Source organism: Lottia gigantea, assembly GCF_000327385.1.
Source record: "Lottia gigantea unplaced genomic scaffold LOTGIsca_44, whole genome shotgun sequence".
NCBI lineage: Eukaryota > Metazoa > Mollusca > Gastropoda > Lottiidae > Lottia > Lottia gigantea.
This window is the reverse complement of record NW_008709540.1, coordinates 1,283,301-1,288,885: the sequence shown is the minus strand read 5'-3', so window position 1 is coordinate 1,288,885 and position 5,585 is coordinate 1,283,301.

Sequence of the window (5,585 nt, the reverse complement as noted above, 5' to 3'; positions counted from 1 at the left end):
TTGGGTTGACTGACTATTATGATAAAGGCACTCTTACTAAAACAGTTCCAATCTTCAAACAAATTTTGCAATGACTTTATAAAAGTGTAGGCGAGACCAACATCTTTCATTTCTGAGTAATATTGCGTACTAGCCATCATATCAAAGGCATTCTAGCTAAAGAAATTTACATCTTAGTCAATTCTTTTCTAATTATTTCATGAAAGTGTAGGGGAAAGATGTTGTTAGTTATGCCTTTGGTCTGAGACTTTATCTTAAATTTGTGATTAATAACTGGCCATTATAATACATGCATTCTACCCACAGAGATTCACTCTTCAAACCATTCTTTCCTTATGTTTCCATGAAAGTGTAGATGAAAATTGTTAGTTATGCCTTTGGTCTCAGACTTTATCTTTCTCAGAAAGGAACCATATGGAACCATTAAAAGATAAACCAGAGGTCTGATGTAAAAATGAGAACCATAAATTAACCAAATGTGTTATTGTGTAAGAATTAAGACAGTATATTAATCACTAGTTCGAAGCCAATATCAAAGTGAAACACATCCCCATAAACAACCAGTACATTAATGTTGTCTGTTTTCTTCTTTTTACCATCTGACATCTATCTTCACAAAACCAAGCTATTATGAACTTTGTACTTATACCTTGACTGCAATAGCCACCTTTCTCATATAATAAAAGTTTGTAAATGCAGCGATTTAATTTGATTGTACGCTAGCAAATACAGCCAATTAGAGGCCTCGACAGAAAGACTGTAAACACAAAGTCATAATGTTTACAGCCTTTCTGTCTCATTGGTTTTATAAGCTAGTGTATAATCCAATCAAATCACTGTCTTTTGTGATGCAAGAATAGTGTCTATTGCAGTCAAGGTATGAGTACAGTATAATGGGGTGGACTGAGTGGTCAGGGGTTATATAACTCAGTCAACCACTTGATCATTTTCACCTGATGATGACAATGTTAATTGTTGAAACGTAAAATACAATTAAACTAAGGAGTAGTATAGTATGAAATTGTGTTCCGTTTAACCACTAGTTGTATGCAGCAAAAGTGAAAACAAAATGTCAAACCGTTTGAGTTATGTATTTCATGTAAGAATTTTACAAGTAATTTGGCAAAGTAAAGGACAGAAAAAAGACTAAGGAAGATAACAAACTACTGTATAGTATTAGAGAAGGTAATATAATTTGGCAGGGCCATGTCGATCTAGATAAAGAACTATACCTGTTTTACTTCATACTATTATAATATTAGTTTAAAGGTACTCATATCACTTTGTGGGTCCATTTACAACTGTATTTAAATGCAATATCGTAGCAGTATAGGAAATATTTTAGGGCATTCACATAGCTTAAAAAAAATAAGCTAAGTTAATCAAATACCAAATTTCGGATTGTCAATTTGGCATCTCTTTTGTAATATTTTTGATTTTTGTAATGCAATTACAACCCCAAATTCACATAATTTAATATTGCTTTTTGGATTTAAGCATCTCTTTTTGGTTATATATGGTAATTTCTATTTTCAAATGTTATATTCCTGGGTATATATGGCTACTTTGGTCTTTATATATTACAAATCCCTTCTGGCTATTACGACATACAGTAGACTTGAAATAGTTCTGTGATGTCTGTAATAGGGAAAGAGCTTCAGGGAGTTTTCTATTATATCATGAAATTCATAATAGAAGAGACAGGTTAAAGAACTCAACCCTAGTCTTTGTTTTTCAGATAGAAACTGCAAAAGTAGAATTACTAATGAGCATTGGCATGCCCTCTTGCCAATGAAAATGACAAAACTGATATCTGACGTATCCATACAGTGGTATAAGGTTTTATAAGAGATACTCACTTATAGAAGCACTGGCCTAGGTCACAAGTAGAGACTATGGATTTCAGCATTGGAGCACCTCAATTTGATAAGAAGTTACCAACTTCTGGAGAGATTTACAAGATAAACAAATAATTCATAAATGCATAGGGATTGCTTCGGTGCAAGAGATACAAACATCAGTGAAGATAGACAGGATATGATTAAAAGCCATCCTGTATCATTCAAGATGGAAGAGATAGTCAAAGTTTCCTGAAGAAAAGCACTTTTTGCTCAATGCACAACAGCCTTCAATTAACAAAGTTCTCAGAAGAATAATTCTTCAAGAATGCCCTAAAATAGAGATAGAGGTCTGATAAAGGATGTCTGATGAACAAATTATATTTTCATGGACAGTATGACTGTACCACTGTCAGCACAGTGAACAGTCAGCACCACATCGATCATCATCTGCAATAATGTTTATATTTTAAGGATCAAAAAGACATAAGATAGAGAAGCAGATTAACACCTGTACAGACCAGTTCAGGACCAAGGATTTGTTAGATGTTTTCAAATTACCTGCTTTTTTCCATAGAACAAAAACTGTGTGGTGTAAAACAGGCTTGACACTATTCTAAATGCCAGTATTAAATAACAGATAACAGACAGTGTAACTGTATCCCACAATACCATGCATTCTTATCACAATTTTCACTGTTTGATAAATTTTTTTACACAAAAATTTCACCAAATTGTTTAACATCAGTTAGATTGGGTGTGGGGTGTCGCTCTTGAGGCAGTGATGCTCGCCCTTGCAAACAACTGACATCAACCTTGCACCTGTTTTAGAGAGTTCACATGGCTAATATTGTTAATTGTTTATAATGAAGTTGTCAACAAGACATCCCTTTCAGAGAGACAACATGCTCAATAATCTTGGTCCGATAACACTCCTGATGAATGATGGCTAGATGGCTAATGCATACTATTTCCAAGAGTTGCATGTGAAGTAGGCTTAATACTATTATCAGACAAGCTAGTTGTAATGCCATCTTTAACTAAGATTATGGCGTAAAACAGGAACTACCTGGTGTTGGCATTTCTTTTCACTGATTCCACATGGACTATAGTTCTATAATATTGTGTTGCATGAATCAAAGTTTTCTGCCGGCAATTCACATCTGGTCTTGGAACTAATACAAGACAAGTTTTTTCAAAATGCGTTGGGATAATTCTGACGATCAGCTACCAGTTCGTGATGAACATGGGGTAAGACAATCTTTTATCATGTCATTTTTGTGTTTATTTTTGTTCTTTTCCTCAGTTGTTATTCTGTTTTAGATTTGTTTGGTCGGAGGGATACATGATATTGGGGTTTTTTAATTGTATTTATATTTTAAACATGATAGAATATAGTTATATAAAATATTTTACATTCAAAATAAACACAAAGCTCTCATGTATATTTGTGTTCTCCCTTTCCTCACCCTCTCCCATGATAAATCAAAACCAGATAGTGTGTGATAATGCCATTTATTTAAAATGACGAAGGAATGAAAAATAGCATAATAAACAAACAACAATCAAATAAACAATAAATCATAATGATTTATAAACAATATCACTATAAAATATTTTACATTCGAAATAAACACAAAGCTCTCATTTATATTCATTAAAATGAACAAAAAAATTAATATTTGCTATGAGTGAGCAAAGTTTTGATTAAAATTGATTCCTTTGACAAGCAAAAAGAAAATATGTTTGACAGTAATGCTCTAAAGCTGAACAATATAAAAGAGGAATACGTGGAGAAGGGGGGGTAACCTTAAGAGCCAACTGTCAAATTATTCTAATACATGTATTCATCCAGACAATTGCCGCACAAAGTGAAAAAATAAGCAAAGAAATTGAGAAAATAAAAGTTTCCAGCTGAATCAACTTCTAAATGTTACATATTAAACAAATAAAGAAAACATTTTTCCTGGCATTGGCAGGAAATGATTTTTAAAAGAAGAATACTTGATTTTAACAGGTGTTTTAGAAACAGAATGTTATATATCTCATTTTGTTGCATTGGTAAGACTCTGCAGTAGAACCAGCCCTGGATTTTTATATAATATTCTTTGCTTGTTTATGTCATACAAATGATGGTCATGTGTTTTAATCTTTGTCGGTGGGTGAAAGTCTGGTAACCTTCAATAAATCATCTTTTCTCGTAATTCCAGTGAATCTAGATTAAATTTGTACAGATCAAGGCATGAGTTCACCACCCACCCTCTCACTCGTCTCTTTACAAAAACGCATCACCTCCCATTTAATGAGAATATAGGATTGCACAAAGTGTTACACAAACATCTTAATCAACAACATTGTAATAACTAAGAATGTACTGTTTATAAGACATATAGAACTTAACTACCAATATATATGTAGAACTCCCCTGTATACCCCCTCCCCAAATTTTGCTCCTTGGCAATGATCTCTTGTCAATCAGAAAGATGAAAGCAAACTAGTTTAGATAAATCACATAGAATCAGATTAGTGTTTCCTATAATCAATTCAATACTTAATGAGGATATGTGTTTAATTACAGGTAAAATTCCTGCCAAAACATTAATTAAACTAATTAAAACCATACAACAAACACGTGTTTATATCTTAATTACTTTCTTCAATCATGGTGATTCACACTTTATAATGTTTTAATATTTTTCCAGGCAAGGTTATAAACTTTCACTTGCAGCTTTGTTTAAATAAGAATAGTATCAAACCCTAGTAACTGGTGCCTTCTGGCGAGTTTACAAGTCAGAATTCATAGGCTTTTTCAAAGAACAAAATTGACAGATTGACACAGAGTCAAAAAGAGTTGACAACATCCTGGCTGGATCTAATTTAATCAACTGATTATCTGGAATGACTGAGCCAGTGCATAGCAAGAGATCAAAAGCAAAAGCAATTACACTTAGCAATGAAATTTCAATTGTTAAACAGTTTAATTGATGAGGCTTGCATGCTCCAATCACAATGCTCCATTAAGTATGATGATAGTTAGGTAGTTAGGTTTCTTGTTGATTTGAATATTTTCTAAAAATGTCTGTATTTTACTAGTGAGATTCAATATTATTTTGTGTGTGTTTGAGGGTGTGTGTGCGTGTTTGAGTCAGAGAAAGATAGAAACACAATAACTAACAAAGAAAATAAATAATGATATAATTATCACAAGCTGTTACAGTCATTATATTTTTAATATTATCTGCATACTTATAGTGATAAAAATAAAAAAACAAATACAAGTTGTTACTCTGAGTTTCACGCTATGCGATCTTCAGACAAGTTATAGTGATATAGTGCCAGTTTCTAACGAAATATTGATATACTCATCATTATTATTCAAAAAAGAGATGTTACTTTCTAAATGATGGATATTGTTACAATGATGAAACAAAACAATGTAGTTATGTAGATTGTTTCCAGTCCGTATGCTTGGGAGAAAATCTGATGATATTATTAACAATGTAGGTTGAAGAATACAAGGCTCTTATAATATTCACAATAACTTCCAATAAAAATACTCACAAACCACTTTTATAAATAGTTTTAATTTTAAGCAGAGAATGCAATGAGGAAATATTGACTGATAACTGTATTTTTGTCGCCGGTTAGAGTCTTGAGTAAAATCTCGTCTGTGCCTGTGCTTCAACGATAAGATTTATAATGTCAAACAAGTTGATAATTGTCTCTGCAAGACAGACCGTCATCATC